Source organism: Eurosta solidaginis, chromosome 1 (assembly GCF_040869045.1).
Source record: "Eurosta solidaginis isolate ZX-2024a chromosome 1, ASM4086904v1, whole genome shotgun sequence".
Taxonomy (NCBI): Eukaryota; Metazoa; Arthropoda; class Insecta; order Diptera; family Tephritidae; genus Eurosta; species Eurosta solidaginis.
Window position 1 is genome coordinate 35,962,216 of NC_090319.1, and position 21,672 is coordinate 35,983,887.

Here is a 21,672-nt window from a genome sequence, read left to right on the forward strand (position 1 = left end):
GCCAACTCCACGTGAAGTTAGCGTGCCACCCTCACAAAACCCCCTTAGAGACCAGCTAGGAAAATAATTCTTGCACACGAATTTGCCGTAAATTTGCCGTAGATAAGTTGCATATTATATAAATTAGAAAAAAACATTTTTTATTTTTTTCATGGTGCACCGCCAACTTCACGTGAAGTTAGCGTGCCACCCTCAGAAAACCACCCTAGAGTCCAGCTAGGAAAATAATTCTTGCACACGAATTTGCCGTAAATTTGCCGTAGGTAAGTGGCATATTTTATAAATTCGAAAAAAAAAATTATAAATTTTTTTCCTGGTGCACCGCCAACTTCACGTGAAGTTAGCGTGCCACCCTCAGAAAACCACCTTAGAGACCAGCAAGGAAAATAATGCTTGCACACGAATTTGCCGTAGATAAGTGCCATATTTTATATATTCGAAAAAAAAATCATATTTTTTATGGTGCACCGCCAACTTCATGTGAAGTTAGCGTGCCATCTTTCGAAAACCACCTTAGAGACCCGTTAGAAAAATAATTCTTGAACTCGAATTTTCCGTAGATAAGTGGCATATTTTATAAATTCGAAAAAACAATTTTCAAATTTTTTGTATGGTGCACCGCCAACTTCACGTGAAGTTAGCGTGCCACCCTCAGAAAACCACCTTAGAGATCAGCAAGGAAAATAATTCTTGCACACGAATTTACCGTAAATTTGCCGTAGATAAGTGGAATATTTTATAAATTCGAAAAAAATTTCAAATTTTTTTATGGTCCCCCGCCAACTTCATATAAATGTAATGCTTCACCTCTCAAATAAATAATAAGGTTTTATTTAGCTTTTATTTAATACTGGTCCTTTGCTCTTTTCGTGCAAATCATCGTACAGTATATATTGCCCACCCCTTTGGCATATTGTCGTATAATGGCCCATATCATCCGGCTCCTTTTGATATTCCGCACCTTCGTAGCATACCACTCCCGTGAGATTAAATATTGTTCCGTCTTCGCCTGTTAGTTTTTTTGGTAATTTGTGTAATTCAGCATATAAACCACTTTTGGTTAACGAGTAAACCTCAAAGCATATAAGAGTTCCTGTAAAGAGTTTAAATTACCTTGTCAATGATGAAGAAAATTATATTAAAATAATTAGCCAATTCACAAGATCTCATACTGTCTCAAAAGTTATTTGATGTTATTTCTCAAATACAAGTGTGCTAAGTTATTATCAAACGAATTATTTATTAATTAAAAAAAAAATGTTCGTAAACATATGTAAATAATAACAATGAAAACTAAAGTAGTAAATAGGTTTTTTAATGCGTTTTACTCATGGGTTTTCATACGGATGTACTTAAATACGACATACAACTCATTGTAGTGTTCACAAGGGTCGTAGTTAAAAAATACTTCATAAGACAATAAGAGCCTTTGTGAATTGCATAAATGTACTTGTGTATGTAGATATTAAGTCTATAGATAAAATCGAACTGATTTCTTAAGGTCTCACACCTTTTACTTATTTTTAAATTGTTCCAGGTAAAAGTCAAATCTAATTACATGTTTATATCCTGTTGGACACAATTCATCGTCAATGATATTTTTCCAGATTTCACCATACAGAAGAAGTCCGACGTTGTTGCATCAAAAGGTGAAAAGGATCGCTACTGTTTTTTTAATCTATTTATCTTTGCGTATAGGTGTTTCCCGCGTTACGGATGCTCCATCCTGATGCGGCAGTTACCCACCGACGTGTGCCATACGCACGGACGTTTGTCGTACGAAACACGTTTTACCGAACCCTCAAGCCCGTAGGAATCAATGTGTGCGTCTGTGTACATGTACATAACATATTTGTGTGTGTATTGTTTACAGCAAAGCACTTGTGGTTGTTAACCACTTAGCCAATTTAATTTGTATCAAATGAACGTATATTTATTATGTAGATAATTTATATTAAGTTACAAAATATGTGGAATTGTTAAATATTGAATTCTTATTAATTTATATAGAAGCGTCAGCTTAGTTCAGTTGGTAGCGATTCAATGAATTGTCTCCGGTTGCAATTCGAACTTGCAACCGCCAGCGAATGACAAGAGGAAACAGAAACGAAGAAGAACTGCCACATAGAATGGTATTGCCAGATGTTGTGTGCTATGTGTGTCCCCACACACTGTTTCCATTAAACAGTTTCCATGCATGCTTATGCAAACATCAACTTTTGGAATTACAATTTTTCATGGTGCAAATGGCAGAAACAAATATTGAATAAGAATTTCTAGTTCATTTATTTGTAACCTCCAATTTTATATAATAATTTTAGGATATTTCAACAAAATTTTAGACAATCATTAGGCCTTTTTGTATAATAACTGCAATTGGTCCAAACATAGCACACAAAATATTTAATAGGCAACTCTGTCTTGTGAGAGAGCGATAAGCTGACACGTTCTTACGGAAAAAATCAAAATTGTTTTGATTTCTACGTTCCGGGCTACGTACGTACGTGCGTTGAACGTAGGTGAGTTTTCGTTTACATTGCACACTCATAAGCAAGGCGAATTCATTACAGGTGGTGTTATCCCATCAGCTGATTGCTTCTTCTTGATAATTTTCCATACAACGCCTTGTACTGCAAAATGTCAGTTAATCGAAATCAATGAACATTTTCTTTTGCCTTGACATTCTTCTGCACGGCGAATTTATTGAATTCGCTTTGCCACCACCTGTATTCGCCTTGCTCATAAGTTAGGTCGTGTCAGCTGACACGTTTTTTCTACGTACGTTCGTGGGTAACTGCCGCTTGACAAACTCTTTTGAGCATAGAAACCATAGCAGGCATAATGCAGAAAATTTGCATAGCTTTCTACCTAACTCAAATACAAAAATCTTTCGTAAGTGATGCACAGGTCATGATAAAGTTGCTGCTCAGACGTACATATGTAACTCATATTTTAAGCGGCATTATTGGAAGGGTTTATGAAGGAACATGCAAAGACTATGGGGCATAGTGAAGATAAAATAGATTTTATATTTAGCTGCAGATTTTTTGACAGATAGCTCATAGAAAATTATATCAAAAAGCTGTAACTAAATTTAAAACCTATTGTAACGAACACCTAAGTCTGATCGTCCCGATCAGACAAATCTCCCGATCTAAACGCCGCTAGCATCTCCAAATGTACTACTCTTCTACTCCGTGGTTTCCCAGTGGTTTGTATGCGGTAGATGGTATCACTGATCTTCTCCACAACTTTGTACGGGCCTTCCCAACTGCACCGAATCTTGGATGGAACACCTTTCCGCCGGTGAGGGTTGTATAACAGTACCAAATCTCCCTCCAAGAAACCTTCCGAATTATTGTTCTCATCGTACCTGCGTTTCATCGTACTACTCAATACCCTGGTTCGTTCCTTCACACTCTGTTGTTTGGCCAATGAACTACTTCGTAGAGCTTGCGCTGGACGGATTTGCTTTGCATAATCAGTATCGTTCCGACGCTTCACAACAGTAGTGTGCCCTGGCTTGAAACCACCCTTGCATTCTTTCTGCGAAATTCTTTCCTTCGTTTTAGTACGTCCGTTAGTGCTTTTCAATGCCAGTGTTTCTCTCACAGGTACCTTCGGTTTTGATTTGTTTGGCCCATTTGTTCCATCAACCCTTGCCCGAACTGCTGCCTTTGAATTTTGCGGTTTGTGTCGGATCTCTTTCAGCAGCACTCGATTACTGCTGAACCCTTCTTCCAAACTGAAGTTAAGTGGCACATCCTGGTTCTCATAGCGCATAATCTTTCTTGGCATATCGATCCTAATGTCATGGTCAACTAAGAAGTCCACTTCCAATATGACTTCATCAACGATCCCCGCCACAAGGAATTTGTGTAGAACCATGACCTTCCCAATTAGGACTTCACATATCACTTCTCCCTGGACTTGGTTATACTCGCCTGTGACCGTACGCAACCTTGCTCCAGGTAACGGTTTTACTCTCCTGTTGACTAAATCAGATCGAATCAAGGAATGAGATGCGCCCGTATCTACAGTCAGTACACGCTCCTTGCCATCCACATTCCCTCTGACGGTAAGACTGCTTGATTTCCTTCCAATTTGCGACACAGATATCACAGGATATTCAATAGCTGGAGCTAGCTCTCGATTTTTACATCTCGCACGCTCTTGCTCATCTCCTCCAGCTTTGCGTTTACGGCCACCCAAGTTGGAACTACCAGGACCAAGATCGCAATGACGTGCAATGTGACCGGGCTTCCCGCATTTGAAGCATTTAATAACTTTTTCACTCCACTTTTGCGATCCTTTCAGCGCCTCCAATATTGCGTCTACCCACTCTGGCCTTTATACTTCCACGCGATGAGCTTTTTATGCGGGCTTACTCAAAAGCGACGCTGTTTCTTGAGTCAGTGCATGGGATACCGTTTCTGCGAATGTGGGTTTTGGGTTTGCATATGTCGCTCGCTTCGTTTCTACGTCTCGTATGCCATTTATGAAGCTCAGGATTTTTACCCTTTCAGTGTATTCCACGGGTGCGTCCGCATTTGCAAGATGAGCCAATCTTTCAATATCTGAAGCAAACTCCTGCAATGTCTCATTTGCTTTTTGGTAGCGGTTTTGCAACTCAATTTGGAATATCTGTTTCCTATGCTCGCTTCCGTAACGTCTCTCTAAAGCGCTCATCAATGTTTCGTAGTTGTTCCGCTCGTACTCTGGGATGGTCTGTAAGATTTCCGCAGCTGGTCCTTTTAAAGCTACGAACAATGCAGCAACTTTATCTTCAGCATTCCAGTTGGACCTGGAAAGGAACAGAACCGTCAAAGGATGGAGTTTTTACCTTCGGATTAGACGTTGAAACGACTGGGCGGTTCAATTGTAATTCCTGGATCCTATCTTTCAAAGCATCCATCTCTGCCTCTATTTTATCCTGTCGACCACTGAAGCCTTCATGAAACTGGGTTAGTTTTTCTTCCATATGCACTTCCAGTTTCGATGATATACGGACTTCCTGCTCTTCTAGTTGTGTGGAGATCTGAGATGATATCTGTGCTGAAATTTGTGCCGACATTTCGGAAATACGCGTCTCCTGTGCTTCAATCTTAGATGTTATGCGTGTCTCTTGCGATTCCATCTGTGATGACATATACGTTTTCTGTTCTTCCAGTTGAGTTTCCATCTTGGATGTTATGCGTGTCTCTTGCGATTCCAGTTGGGATGCTACTGTCGATGTTTGTGCAGATATTGCAGCCAATATCATGTTCAAGTCTGTGCTGGTAACTGTCTGTGATGTTCCGTTTTTCTCTTCAATTTTTGTTGTCTCCTTGCCATCAAGATGAAATACATACTCTTCCACGTTAATTCCCTCTAATTCCATTGCCTCTCGTAGTCGTGCCTGAAGTTCGAGTTTATTGCCTGTTGTATTCAATCCACGGCTGTCCAACTCCTTCTTCAGTTGCTGGATCTTCAATTCACTGAACTTTGCCATGTCCTTGTTGCCCTCTGGAATTTATTCAACAATTCCTCTTCTGACACCAATTGTAACGAATTTACTGCAATTCCCCTTATTAGCAATCTTCTGCTAACGTTCGTATCCCTAAACTGTTGAATAAATAACTCCAATATTGAATAATTGAAAAATGGCCTTTATTAAAGTACTTCACAATAACACTTATACTTTGCTTACTTAATAACCAACCTGACGGATAGCTTAAATGAATGAAACTGATCTATTGCCCGACAGATAGCGTGCTTAACTGAAAAAACCGCCCATTGTGCCTCTACCGCTGATGCTTTTATACTCTGTGATTTCCTCGTGGCATCTTCAATGCGCTTCCAGAATTTGCTTAGTTAGTTATAAATTTCTCAGCTACAACTACAGATGTATAATTTTTATAGCCTCTCTCATACCCCATGCGCTTGTATGTGTGAGCGACACTTCCACAATCACAATTGCTTACCTTTAGGAGCATTTCAGATAAGATATCTGCATGTGCTTGTGCGTTGCTCTCAGCTGCGTGTACCTACATATGTGTAGACATAATGATTGATTCGTGTATGTAGATACAAGTGACTGTCTGCTTTAATAAAGTCACAACTTATTTACTTAGCATCAGACTAGGGATGTGGGTATCACTTAGCGCCCTCATATTCGTCACACTATTTTATTTTGACTATGCGCCTATATATTTTTATAAAATATGCCACTTACCATACGGTGCACCATAAAAAAATTTGAATTTTCTTTTTCAAATTTATAAAATATGCCACTTATCTACGGAAAATTTACGGCAAATTCGTGTGCAAGAATTATTTTCCTAGCTGGCCTCTAAGGTGGTTTTCGAAAGTGGCACGCTAACTTCACATGAAGTTGGCGGTGCACCATAAAAAAATATGATTTTTTTTTTCGAATTTATAAAATATGCCACTTATCTACGGCAAATTCGTGTGCAAGAATTATTTTCCTAGCTGGCCTCTAAAGTGGTTTTCTGAGGGCGGCACGCTAACTTCACTTGAAGTTGGCGGTGCACCATGAAAAAATTTTGAAAATTTTTTTTTTTGGAATTTATAAAATATGCCACTTACCTACGGCAAATTTGTGTGCAAGAATTATTTTCCTAGCTGGCCTCTACGGTGGTTTTCTGAGGGCGGCACGCTAACTTCACGTGAAGTTGGCGGTGCACCATGAAAAAATTTAGAAAATTTTTTTTTCCAATTTATAAAATATGCCATTTATCTACGGCAAATTTACGGCAATTCCGCGTGCAAGAATTATTTTCCCAGCTGGTCTCTATGGGGGTTTTCTGAGGGTGGCACGCTAACTTCACGTGAAGTTGACGTGCCACCCTGTATTTTCTAAAACATGGCCGCGGCACATTTTTTTGTTTCACGTATAATTCACGGCAAATTTACGGCAAATTCAATTGCAAGAATTATTTTTCTAACTGGTGTCTAAGGTGGTTTTCGAAAAGTGGCACGCTGACTTCACTTGAAGTTGACGGTTCAACATAAAAAAAAATTTGAAAATTTTTTTTTTCGAATTTACAAGATATGCCACTTATCTACGGCAAATTTACGGCAAATTCGTGTGCAAGAATTATTTTCCTAGCTGGCCTCTAAGGTGGTTTTCTGAGGGCGGCACGCCAACTTCACGTGAAGTTGGCGGTGCACCATGAAAAAAATTTTAATTTTTTTTTTCGAATTTATAAAATATGCCACTTATCTACGGCAAATTCGTGTGCAAGAATTATTTTTCTAGCTGGCCTCTAGGGTGGTTTTCTGAGGGCGGCACGCTAACTTAACGTGAAGTTGGCGGTGCACCATGAACTAATTTTTAAAATTTTTTTTTCGAATTTATAAAATATGCCACTTATCTACGGCAAATTTACGGCAAATTTGTGTGCAAGAATTATTTTCCTAGCTGGCCTCTAAGGTGGTTTTCTGAGGGCGGCACGCTAACTTCACGTGAAGTTGGCGGTGCACCATGAACAAATTTTGAAAAATTTTTTTTCGAATTTATAAAATATGCCACTTTCTACGGCAAATTTACGGCAATTCCGTGTGCAAGAATTTTTTTCCTAGCTGGTCTCTATGGAGGTTTTCTGAGGGCGGCACGCTAACTTCACGTGAAGTTGGCGGTGCACCATGAAAAAAATTTGAATTTTTTTTTTTCGAATTTATAAAATATGCCACTTATCTACGGCAAATTTACGGCAAATTCGTGTGCAAGAATTATTTTCCTAGCTGGCCTCTAAAGTGATTTTCTTAGGGTGGCACGCTAACTTCACGTGAAGTTGGCGGTGCACCATGAAAAAAATTTGAAATTTTTTTTTCCGAATTTATAAAATATGCCACTTATCTACGGCAAATTTACGGCAAATTCGTGTGCAAGAATTATTTTCCTAGCTGGCCTCTAAGGTGGTTTTCTGAGGGTGGCACGCTAACTTCACGTGAAGTTGGCGGTGCACCATGAAAAAAATTTGAAAATTTTTTTTCCGAATTTATAAAATATGCCACTTATCTACGGCAAATTTACGGCAAATTCGTGTGCAAGAATTATTTTCCTAGCTGGCCTCTAAGGTGGTTTTCTGAGGGTGGCACGCTAACTTCACGTCAAGTTGGCAGTGCACCATGAAAAAATTTTGAAACATTTTTTTTCGAATTTATAAAATATGTCACTTATCTACGGCAAATTTACGGCAAATTCGTGTGCAAGAGTTATTTTCCTAGCTGGCCTCTAAGGGGGTTTTCTGAGGGCGGCACGCTAACTTCACGTGAAGTTGGCGGTGCACCATGAAAAAATTTTGAAAATTTTTTTTTCGAATTTATAAAATATGCCACTTATCTACGGCAAATTCGTGTGCAAGAATTATTTTCCTAGCTGGCCTCTAAGGTGGTTTTCTGAGGGCGGCACGCTAACTTCACGTGAAGTTGGCGGTGCACCATGAAAAAAATTTGAATTTTTTTTTTTTCGAATTTATAAAACATGCCAGTTATCTACGTCAAATTTACGGCAAATTCACGTGCAAGAATTATTTTGCTAACTGGTGTCTAAGGTGGTTTTCGAAAAGTGGCACGCTGACTTCACTTGAAGTTGACGGTTCAACATAAAAAAAAATTTGAAAATTTCTCACGTGAAGTTAGCGCGCCACCCTGTATTTTCTAAAATTCTAAAAAAAGAATTATTTTCCTAGCTGGCCTCTAAGGTGGTTTTCTAAAGGCGGCACGCTAACTTCACGTGAAGTTGGCGGTGCACCATGAACAAATTTTGAAAATTTTTTTTTCGAATTTATAAAATATGCCACTTTCTACGGCAAATTTACGGCAATTCCGTGTGCAAGAATTTTTTTCCTAGCTGGTCTCTATGGGGGTTTTCTGAGGGCGGCACGCTAACTTCACGTGAAGTTGGCGGTGCACCATGAAAAAAATTTGAATTTTTTTTTTCGAATTTATAAAATATGCCACTTATCTACGGAAAATTTACGGCAAATTCGTGTGCAAGAATTATTTTCCTAGCTGGCCTCTAAGGTGATTTTCTTAGGGTGGCACGCTAACTTCACGTGAAGTTGGCGGTGCACCATGAAAAAAATTTGAAATTTTTTTTTCCGAATTTATAAAATATGCCACTTATCTACGGCAAATTTACGGCAAATCCGTGTGCAAGAATTATTTTCCTAGCTGGCCTCTAAGGTGGTTTTCTGAGGGTGGCACGCTAACTTCATGTGAAGCTGGCGGTGCACCATGAAAAAAATTGGAAAAATTTTTTTCCGAATTTATAAAATATGCCACTTAAAAAAAAAAAATAAATGTAAGGCGCGATAACCTCCGAAGAGATCTAAGGCCGAGCTTCTCTTCCAATTTGCGTCGTGCTCCTCTTGATTTTTCCCTACAAATTGGCCGGACGGGACCTACATGTTTTATGCCGACTCCGAACGGCATCTGCAAGGCAGATGAGTTTTCACTGAGAGCTTTTCATGGCAGAAATACAATCGGAGCGCTTGCCAGACACTGCCGAGGGGCGACCCCGCTTAGAAAAATTTTCTGCTAATTGAAAAATATGCCACTTATCTACGGCAAATTTACGGCAAATTCGTGTGCAAGAATTATTTTCCTAGCTGGCCTCTAAGGTGGTTTTCTGAGGGTGGCACGCTAACTTCACGTCAAGTTGGCGGTGCACCATGAAAAAATTTTGAAACATTTTTTTTCGAATTTATAAAATATGCCACTTTACGACAAATTTACGGCAAATTCGTGTGCAAGAGTTATTTTCCTAGCTGGCCTCTAAGGGGGTTTTCTGAGGGCGGCACGCTAACTTCACGTGAAGTTGGCGGTGCACCATGAAAAAATTTTGAAAATTTTTTTTCGAATTTATAAAATATGCCACTTATCTACGGCAAATTCGTGTGCAAGAATTATTTTCCTAGCTGGCCTCTAAGGTGGTTTTCTGAGGGCGACACGCTAACTTCACGTGAAGTTGGCGGTGCACCATGAAAAAAATTTGAATTTTTTTTTTTTTCGAATTTATAAAACATGCCAGTTATCTACGTCAAATTTACGGCAAATTCACGTGCAAGAATTATTTTGCTAACTGGTGTCTAAGGTGGTTTTCGAAAAGTGGCACGCTGACTTCACTTGAAGTTGACGGTTCAGCATAAAAAAGAATTTGAAAATTTTTCACGTGAAGTTATCGTGCCACCCTGTATTTTCTAAAATATGGCCGCGGCAAATTTTTTTGTTTCACGGATAAATTGCGGCAAATTCACGGCAATTTTTCCAATAGGTAATTTTTTCCGCGTAAAAGTTGTCTTGCCAACTTCAGAGAGGTAAGGTTATTTCGTATTCCCGAGCTCAAATGTATGCAGATGATGTAAAACTATGATATACATACTTGCCTTCTAACTCTTCTCGTTTGGATCTACTTCAGGCCGATTTAGACTCATTTCAATTATGGTGTACAGTAAATCTACTAGTTTTGAACTGTTGCAAATGTAAACTAATGACATTTCATTGAGTCCACCCAGTTTTAAAGTCCTATATGATAGATGGTGCTCCTTGGAGCGTATATATGTAGTATGTGACCTAGGTGTTCTTTTTGATGCGAAATTGAGCTTTAACATGCATATTTCATCTATCATAAACAAAGCATCGGGTGTACTTGGATTTATAAAAATATGGGCTAAAGAATTTGAATATCCTTATCTAACCAAGACTCTTTACACATCATTGGTACGCCCAATACTGGAGTATTGTTCCTGTATTTGGTCTCCGGGATATAAAAATCATATAGATCGAATTGAATCGGTACAGAAGCAGATTTTAATCTTCGCATTACGTAGTCTTAATTGGGAATCAAATATACTTATTCTCATTAGTTTGCCAAACTTTAAAGAATAGAAGAACATTACTCGAGGTACTGTTCCTTCATAAACTGATTATCGGAGAGATAGACTCCACTGACCTTGTGAGCAGACTAAATTTTTTTGTTCCTGCGGGAACTTCGAGACACCATGTTCTCTTTCATTTACCCATTCTCCGGCGAAATTTTTCCAAATTTAGCCCTCTTCGCAATTGGTGCCCGCGCTATAATGAACTGTACAACTGTATTAGTTTTGAGTATTCGGTTGCTGCTATCCGTAAGGAAATACTCTCACGTCTGGCATGATATTTTTTCAAAGATTCTTAATAAGATGTCAATTTTTATTTCAGTATTAATTTTGATTTTGATTTAGATATCGATTAAAATTAAAATTTAACTTAATTAATTTTATTATTTATAATTTTGTTTTTATTTAAAATTTTGTTTTTACACTTATGTTTATTTTTTCTTATTATTTGTACTGTATTTTGTATCCAGTAGTCTACCGCTTTGTGTCTGTGTTGACTTTAATATACTAAATAAATAAATAAATAAAATTATTAATTTGAATGCCCGCTGCACACTTTGTAATTTGTCTCTAAGTATGGCCTTTTTGTTGTGCTATTCCTTTTATACACAATTTGGTAAATACTGTAACGAATTTTCTGCAAATTCTCTTTTTTGCCCTTTTGCTAGGTTCGTATCGCTAAACTGTTGAATAAATAACTCCAATATTGAATAATGGAAAAATGACCTTTATTAAAATACTTCACAATAACACTCAAACTGTGCAATGAATAGCTTAATAACCAAACTGATAGCTTAAATGAAACTGACTTTCAAAATAATACTGCTATTACTCGCTAGATATCGTCTTAGTCGTAACTGCTTGACAACTCAAATCAAACTGAATTACAGCGCCTCTACATTTGTCACCTTTTATACTCTTTGGTTTCCTCGTTCGCATTTTCTAGAATCTACTAGCATTGTCCATGAGCTCTCAAACTTCTCAGCTATAACTAAAATTGCACAATTTTATACATCTTCTAGGCGCTTCCAGAATCTACTAGTCCAGTAGCTCTCAAACTTCTCAGCTGTAACTACAATTGCATTATTTTATAGTTTTTCTCATTGCATACTTATAGGAGTATCTCAGATATATGCATGTATTAGTGCATTGACTCTCCGCTGCTCGTATACGTACATGGTACATATATGTTTCGTTTATGTAGATACATAATGATTGAATTATTGATGTGCATTCACGTCACTGCTTAGCATCGGCTTAGAGACGGCAGCACTCCTTAGTTTTGCTAATATTCGTAACACTGCCCTCCACCTAAGTCTGATCGTCCCGATTAGACAAATCTCTCGATTTAACCGCTGCTAGCCTCTCCAAATGAACCACTTTGATTTTGGTTCGTGGTTTGCCAATGGTTTGTATGCGGTACACTACATCGTTGATCCGTTTTACAACTTTGTATGGGCCTTCCCAGTTACACTGCAATTTCGGGGACAAAGCTTTTTTTCGTTGTGGGTTGTACAGCAGCACCAAATCTCCTTCCTGAAACCCTTCCGAATTAATTGCTTTATCGTACCTCGCTTTCATCTTGTCACTCATAATCTTTGCTCGTTGCCTTACCAGATCGTGTATCTCTCTCAGCTCTTCTTCCAAGACACCAGTGGATTTCTTGACATTCCTTTCCGCATCGGCATCTATCCCATACTTCAAATCGGCTGGCAGTCGAAGGTCATTGCCAAAAGTTACCTTTGCGGGAGTTTGGCCCGTTGTGTCATGTACTGCCGATCGGTAGGCCATCAAGAATAATGATATGTGTGTATCCCAGTCCTTATGGTACTTGTCTACTACTTTCCTTAAATGCTCCTCCAATGTTCTATTGGAGCGTTCCACCATACCATCGGACTGAGGATGCAATGCAGTTGTCCGTGTTTTTCGAATGCCCAACTTCTTGCACATTTCTTGGAACACAGCTGATTCAAAATTCCTGCCTTGGTCAGAATGTAACTCCATTGGTACACCATACCTTGCAACCCATTCGTTTTTAACCACTTCTGCTACTGTTTCTGCTTCTTGGTTTGGGATTGGGTATACCTCTGGCCATTTACTGAAATAATCCATAACCACCAGTACGTATTTGTTTCCGCGGTTGCTAGTAGGAAATGGACCTGCGACATCCATGGCGATCCTTTCAAATGGTGCACCTGAAATATACTGCTTCATCTGGCCATGACTTCGGGTTTTGGGCCCTTTCGCTCTGTTGCATACCTCGCAGTTGGCAATCCACTCGGTTACCGACTGACGGCAACCAACCCAATAGAATATCTGCTTAATTTTCTCGAGTGTCTTCGTGATTCCAAGATGACCTCCACTTGGACCATTGTGCAGCTCGCTGAGCACGTCAGGAATCCTCTTCCTGGGAACAACTATCAGTTTCTTCTTGCATTGACCATCCTCACTCTCCCATACTCGATGCAAGCAACCGGATATCAATTCTAAACTGTTCCACTGTGCCCAATATGACTTCGCAATGGGAATCTCTGCTGACATCTCTCTGCTTGGTCTTTCGTTTGGTTCGAGCTCTTGCATAACATGTGACAGATCTGTATCTTCTAGCTGACACTTTCTTAGTTGTTCCTTGTCCCATTCATCCGTACACGTTATAGTCATTAGCCGGACATCTATAATGTCTTCTTGAGCTTCGGCCTTTGAGCAGTGCTTGCATTCCAGACTACATGGTCTTCGTGACATTGCATCAGCATTTCCATGGGTACTACCTTTTCGCTCAATGGAAAAGTCATAGCTTTGTAGTCGCTCGATCCACCGTGCCAATTGTCCTTCCGGATTACGGAACTGCAGAGGCCATTTCAGCGCTGCGTGATCTGTCCTGACACGGAATCGCTGGCCGTAGATGTATTTGTGAAAATGTTTAATGCACTCTACCAATGCCAACAGCTCTCTCTGTAACGCAATAGTTCCTCTCTGGTTTTCCAATTGAACGGCTGTAATAAGCAACTACCTTCTCTTGTCCATCGACCAGTTGTGATAAAACGCCTCCTATAGCATATCCGATCGCATCTGTATCTAGAATAAACGTTGCTCCTGGAATCGGGTATGCCAACATTGGGGCAGTGCACAACCGCTCTTTCAATGTTTGGAAAGCTACTTCTTGCTCCTTCTTCCATTCAAAAGCTTTATTTTTTCTTGTTAGCTCGTGGAGACTATGGGCTACGCTGGCAAAATTTGGTACAAATCGGCGGTAATATGTGCACAGCCCAAGGAATCTTCTCAATTCATGCAGATTCTGTGGTCTTGGCCAATCCTTTACTGCCTCTATCTTTTCATTCGCTGTACAGACACCTTCTGTCGTTACCTTGTGGCCCAAATAATTTACTTCCTTTTTAAACAGCGTACACTTTTTGGGACTTAACTTCAGACCAGCGCCAGCTATTCTCTGGAAAACTTCCTCCAAGTTCTTAAGACGTTCATCAAAATTCTTGCCCAATACGATGATGTCGTCCAGGTACACCAAGCATGTTTTCCAATGTAGTCCTTTCAGTACCTGGTCCACGAGTCTCTCAAAAGTAGCTGGTGCATTACAAAGTCCAAAAGGCATCACTGTAAATTGCCAAAGACCATCACCGACACTGAAGGCTGTTTTCTCTTTATCTTTCTCCTTCACCTCAACTTGCCAGTAGCCGCTTTTCAAGTCCAGTGCGGAAAACAATTTCGTACCAGATAGCGAGTCCAGAGTGTTGTCAATTCTTGGCAACGGGTAGCTATCTTTTTTCGTAACGTCATTCAACTTCCGGTAGTCCACGCAAACCCTCATTTTTCCATCCTTCTTCTTTACAAGTACTACCGGTGAGCTCCATGGACTAGCTGATGGTTCGATGACGACGCTTTTTTTCGCTCATTTCTTGAATGATTTGACTCACAACTTCCCGCTTCGCCAGTGGAACACTACGTGGAGCTTGACGGATCGGCCTCGCATCTCCAGTGTCAATTTGGTGTTTCACAACGTTGGTGCGGCCTGGTTTAGAATCATCCTGGTCAAATATGTTCGCGTACTTTAGGAGCAGTTGTTTTGCCTTATTCTGATATGCTTCCTCTAGCCCCTGCGTTCATGCCGTGATGTTATTTGAAAGATCAGTATTACTAGCCGAAACGTGTTCCTGGAGCTGTTCACAGTTAATAACTACTTCAGCCTCTTGGCATCTTCCCAAAATAGCTCCTTTAGTCAGTTTGAGTGGTGACTTGAACTCATTGAGTACTCTTACCGGAATACCAGGGTTTTTCCTACAAGTATGTTTAGTGCTGATTTGTTTGCTGCTTCGACAACCCACAATTTGTTTGTCCCACAATCTCCATCAACCTTTGCCCAGATGACTGCTTCGGATTTTGGTGGTATTTGCTGACTCTCTTCCACCAGCACTCGTTTACTGCTGTAGCCTCTCTCGTAGCCGAAATTAAGTGGTACATCCATGTTTTTATATCGCATCGTCTTGCTTTGCATGTCGATCTTGATGCCCTGGTCGATTAAGAAGTCCACTCCAATTATGATTTCATCAACAATTTCTGCCACTATAAAATTGTGTATTACCGTGACGTTCCCAATTGCGACTTCACATTCTACTTCTCCAATTACCTGGGTGTCCTCTCCCGTGGCTGTACGTAATCTTGCTCCAAGCAATGGTCTTATCTTTTTGTTGACTAAATCCGCTCGAATGATGGAATGAGATGCACCTGTATCTACAGTCAGTAAACGTTCCTTTCCGTCCACATGTCCTCCAACAGTAAGATAGCTCGATCTTCTTCCAATCTGCGAGATAGAGATTATGGGGCATTCAATTGCGGGAGCCAGCTGTCGCCCCGTGCGGCTGACTCGATTTAGTTTAACGATTGAGTGGTCTTGGAGATTTGCTCATCACCTTCTGCTCTGCGTTTACGACCACCCACATTGTTGGAGCTATTGGGACCGCTGCTGCAATGTCGTGCAATATGACCTGGGTTGCCGCACTTGAAACATTTAATAACTCCGACATTTTTCTGTTGTGATCCCTTCAGTGCTTCCAAAATTGTGTCTACCCAATCTGGTCTTTCCACTTCCACACGATTAGCTTTGTATGCTGGTTTACTCAATAGTGAGGCCGTTTCCTGAGTCAATGCATGTGATACCGTTTCAGCAAATGTCAGCTTTGGATTTGCATATGTAGCCCGCTTCGTTTCCACATCTCGTATGCCATTTATGAAGCTCTGGATTTTTACCCTTTCAGTGTATTCCACGGGTGCGTCTGCATTTGCAAGATGAGCCAATCTTTCAATCTGAAGCAAACTCCTGCAATGTCTCATTTGCTTTTGGGTAGTGGTTTTGCAACTCAATTTGGAATATCTGTTTCCTATGCTCGCTTCCGTAACGTCTCTACAGCAGCCATCAATGCTTCATAATTGTTCCGCTCTCCTTCGGGAATCGTCTGTAGGATTTCCGCTGCTGGCCCCTTCAATGCCACGAACAGTGCAGCAACTTTATCTTCCGCATTCCAGTTGTTCACTCCTGCGGTCTTCTCAAATTGTAGCTTGAAGACCTGGAAAGGAACAGAACCGTCAAATGATGGTGTTTTTACCTTTGGATTGCTTGCTGAAACAGCTGGGCGGTTTAGTTGTAACTGCTCCATACGACCTTTTAACGCTTCTATTTCGGCATCAATTTTGTCCTCGAGTTGTAAAATTTTTGCATCCTGCTCTTCCAGTTTCACAAAGAGCTGCGATGATACCTGTTCCGAAATTTGTGCCGACATTTCAGATATACGTGCCTCTTGCGCTTCCAGTTGAGATGCCAAATATGTCTTCTGTTCTTCCAATTGTGATGTTATGCGGGTTTCCTGCGATTCCAGTTGTGAAGAAATTTGTGTTTCCTGTGCTTCAATCTTCGCTGTTATACGGTTCTCCTGCGATTCTAGTTGTTTTTCCATCTTGGATGTTATTTGTGTCGACATTTCTGAAATACGTGTTTCTTGTGCTTCAATTTTCGATGTTACTGTCGACGTTTGTGCAGATATTGCAGCCAATATCACGTTCAAGTCTGTTCTGGTAACTGTCTGCGATGTTTCATTTTTCTCTTCAATTTTTGTTGTCTCCTCGCCATCAAGAGGAAAGACATACTCTTCCACGTTAATTCCTTCTGCTTCCATTTCCTCTCGTAGTCGTGCTTGAAGTTCGATTTTAATGCCGCTTGTATTCAATCCACGGTTCTCCAACTCCTTCTTCAGCTGCTGGATCTTCAATTCACTCCACTTTGCCATGTCCAAGTTGTATTCGAAGTCTTCGGAATTTATTCAACAATTCCTGTTCTGACACCAATTGTAACGAATTTTCTGCAAATCCTCTTATTTGCCCTTTTGCTAGGTTCGTATCGCTAAACTGTTGAATAAATAACTCCAATATTGAATAATGGAAAATGGCCTTTATTAAAATACTTCACAATAACACTCAAACTGTGCAACGAATAGCTTAACAACCAAACTGATAGCTTAAATGAAACTGACTTTCAAAATAATACTGATGTTGCTCGCTAGATATCGTCTTAGTCGTAACTGCTTGACAACTCAAATCAAACTGAATTACAGCGCCTCTACATCTGTCGCCTTTTATACTCTTTGGTTTCCTCGTTCGCATTTTCAAGAATCTACTAGCATTGTCCATGAGCTCTCAAACTTCTCAGCTATAACTAAAATTGCACAATTTTATACATCTTCTAGGCGCTTCCAGAATCTACTAGTCCAGTAGCTCTCAAACTTCTCAGCTGTAACTACAATTGCACAATTTTATAGTTTTTCTCATTGCATACTTATAGGAGTATCTCAGATATATGCATGTGTTAGTGCATTGACTCTCCGCTGCTCGTATACGTACATGGTACATATATGTAGACGCTGTTATTGTTTCGTTTATGTAGATACATAATGATTGAATTATTGATGTGCATTCACGTCACTGCTTAGCATCGGCTTAGCGACGGCAGCACTCCTTAGTTTTGCTAATATTCGTAACAATACTATATACCATATGTATGTATTCAACCCCAAATTATGGGGAATATCTTTTAGCTCGTTCAGCAGAACTTTTTTAGTGACATAGGATGTTATAACACTGCGTTATTGTGTTTACCATTATATCATTATTATTTATATATATTTTATTAGCGAATTAATTAATATTCAATAAAAAAAAATAAATGTAAGGCGCGATAACCTCCGAAGAGATCTAAGGCCGAGCTTCTCTTCCAATTTGCGTCGTGCTCCTCTTGATTTTTCCCTACAAATTGGCCGGACGGGACCTACTTGTTTTATGCCGACTCCGAACGGCATCTGCAAGGCAGATGAGTTTTCACTGAGAGCTTTTCATGGCAGAAATACAATCGGAGCGCTTGCCAGACACTGCCGAGGGGCGACCCCGCTTAGAAAAATTTTCTTCTAATTGAAAAATCGTATTTCTAAAATTTTGATGTTGCTTTGCCCGGGAGTTGAACCCAGGGCATACGGCGTGATAGGCGGAGCACGCTACCATCACACCACGGTGGCGTTGTTGAAATGTACTGTGATGTTCAGCAACAGGAATTGATTATTAGCGCTGTCGGAATGGACGTGATTTCGTGCATGTAATGCATATTCAGGAATGCAAATCCAGCTAAGCCTTAAGCTGTGGAATGATTAACCCAAAACGGTTCGCACGAAGCCTCGAAATCGCAGTCTCAGACCGACAGTTGCTGCGTTGATGGTTGTTGTTGTTGTTGTAGCAATGTTTCGCCCCACCTAATAGCTGCGACCGATCACAAATTGTCATCAATATCCTCTAACGGGAGTCCAAGGAAACTTGCTGTTTCGACAGGGGTGAACCATAATGAAAGGGGTGTTAGAGGCGTTGGTTCCACATTACAATTAAAGAAATGGTTGGTGTCATGTGGGGACACATTGTATTGTACATTTTGTATGTCGGGGTTGATTCTGGATATGTAAGAGTTTAACCTGTTACAGTATCCGGAACGAAGTTGAGCCAGAGTGACTCGCGTTTCCCTGGGGAGTATACGTTCCTCTTCCGCAAGTTTTGGGTACTGTTCCCTGAGTACTGGATTTACCGGGCAATTCCTGGCATAAAAGTCCGACGCCTGTTTGTGGAGTTCACCAAGGACCTGCTTGTGTTTTTTTGCTTCATACGGCTGAGTTCTCAGGTGCCGTATTTCCTCAAAATGCTTACGGAGATGACTCCTTGAGTCCCTAGGCGGTGCTGGCTCATCAATCAGGTGACCGTTGGGATGCCCAGGTTTCTGGGTATTCAACAGGAACTGTTTAGTTAGCATCTCATTTCTCTCCCTGATGGGGAGTATTCTCGCCTCATTATGTAGATGGTGCTCTGGGGACATAAGAAGACAGCCCGTGGCGGCTCTGAGCGCAGTATTTTGACAGGCCTGTAGCTTCTTCCAGTGGGTAGCTTTAGGTTTGGCGACCATATAGGGGACGCGTAGCACGCAAACGGCTGTCCAATTGCTTTGTATGTGGTAATGAGCGTTTCTTTGTCTTTTCCCCAAGTACTGCCAGCAAGGGATTTAAGGATTTTATTACGGCTCTGGATTTTTGGAATAATTGCGGCTGCGTGCTCACCAAAATGAGGATCCTGATCAAACGTCACACCCAAGATTTTGGGGTGTAGGACAGTCGGTAGCGTAGTGCCATCGGCGTGGATGTTCAAAATGGTCGAGATCAGGGAGGTAGCCGTTTATTCTGTAGCAAAGCTGAAGGGCCTGTGGCCATTATTGTATAGTCATCGGCGTAAGAAACGATAGTAACTCCTTCTGGTGGCGAAGGTAGTTTTTATATGTAAAAATTAAACAAAAGTGGGGATAGGACACCACCCTGTGGCACCCCTTGTTTAATTCTTCTTGGCTTTGATATTTCGTTCCTGAATTGCACCGATGCCTGCCGACCACCCAGATAATTTGCGGTCCACCTTTTAAGACATGGGGGAAAGGTAGACTCTTCCAAGTCTTGCAGTAACGTGCCATAGTTGACCGTATCAAAAGCTTTTGATAGGTCTAGCGCTACGAGTACTGTTCTATGGGGGGCTTCTGATTAAAACCACAATTTATCTGGGTGCTAATGGCATTTAGCGCGGTGGTGGTGCTATTGAGTTTTCTAAACTTGATGGTACACAACGTCCTTTCAGCGTGATTCGGGACATTGCTCATCACTTTGAGATACCACTCATAATAAAATAAAATAAGGCCAAGCAAAAGTTGGAAGAGGGGGGATTGGAAACACGTCCTTTTCAACCTCCCATTACATGTTGAGCTGTGCTGATCGGAATATTCATGCATGACAGCGTCATAAATGAAAATATATGTTCAAAATTGTGTTGCCATATGCTGGGAGCACTGGAGGATTGGAAACGCGTCTTTTGCAACCTCCCTTAAAAGAGTGACTCCTAGGCTCGTCCGTTTGTCATGCTAGTAAATATGCTGATCGGAATCAGATGGCATTCCGACAGCATATTCAATAGAACTAAGTGATTTTAATAATGAATTGTATTTACTAGTTTAAGTTTTAGGCCTAAACAGCCGTAATTATAAATAAATTAAATTAAACAATTGGGGCTGCGTTGTCTGGGAGGTTGGAAAGGCTACACGGCCAAATCATTCGAGCTGGTGCTGAGTGCCTAATACTGAGCTGTGGGGAAGTGCTCAGAGAGGAACCTGCGATATGTACCCAGTAAGGGCGCGTATGATTTTAATACTACTGTCCCTATTTTTTTTTTTTTCAGGTCACATCACTGTATATAAATGCACCCCGGCTAAGTAATGTGTTGCAATCAAGAGGCTACAATAACACATAAACTTCGAAAGCACACAACACCGGCAAAAGGACGACGTTGCTACACCAAAACCGACAGCATTTGATAATTATAAAATGTTGTATATATGTATATTTCAAAATAATACCACTACAGTTTTCGATAGCAAATAGAATAAACAACGTTCTGCACAATAAACGGAGACGCCCCCACACGTATGGTAGGAAGCTGTCACAGCTCGACAGATATCTCAATGGCGAGCGCAGAACTCGTAAACTGCGTCAACTGGCAGCCGATGGTAACATTGGCATCCGACCACCTGCCCATACTTATTTCGCTTGAGCGTACCGCCGACTTTATCGTCACTGAAAAACGCACTTTCATAAACTTCAAAAAAGGAAAGTGGGAAGAATATAAATCCTTTACAGACAGCCGCCTAGCTGCCCTCCCTATCCCGACTGATGCCCGCCAAGAGGAGCGTGCCTTCCGTAAGGTCATTAAATCCGCCTCGGCACATTTCATTCCCGCCGGGAGAATTCCCGAAATTCGGCCCCACTTCCCGGCGGAGGCCGCAAACTTAGCGAGAGAACGTGACCTTATAAGACAGCTTGATCCAGGCGACCCCCAAATAAGGGATATAAACCAACGCATCAGATTGCTTGTGGATGAACACAAGCGGGCGAAATGGGAGGAGCACCTAAGAGGTTGTAACCTCTCTACCGGTGTGGGTAAACTTTGGTCCACCGTAAAGTCCCTATCGAATCCGACTAAGCGCAAAGACAAAGTTTCCATCGCCTTTGGCGACAAAGTGCTGTCGGACGCGAAAAAATGCGCTTTCTGCCGACAATATATAATGCATCCTACGGTCAACAAAGATAGACGGAGAGCCAATAGACGCGCACATAAACACAAATTCAGCGCGTCACCAATCACCATCACGGCTAAAAAGGTT

General features: G+C 40.8%; 1 long non-coding RNA gene across 3 annotated transcripts in view; it reads right to left on the reverse strand.

Moving 5' to 3' along the window:
- The window catches only part of LOC137251723 (uncharacterized), a 75,264-nt gene that overhangs the window by 43,318 nt on the left and 10,274 nt on the right, over positions 1-21,672 (reverse strand). Inside the window, exon 2 of one of the 3 annotated variants that reach the window (XR_010953326.1) lies at positions 902-1,093. The exons of 1 other annotated variant lie outside the window; for it this stretch is intronic. This is a non-coding gene — a long non-coding RNA (uncharacterized lncRNA). Of the gene's footprint in view, positions 1-807; positions 1,094-21,672 lie in introns of all 3 variants that reach the window. One more of the 3 variants, XR_010953324.1, reaches the window with a different exon arrangement.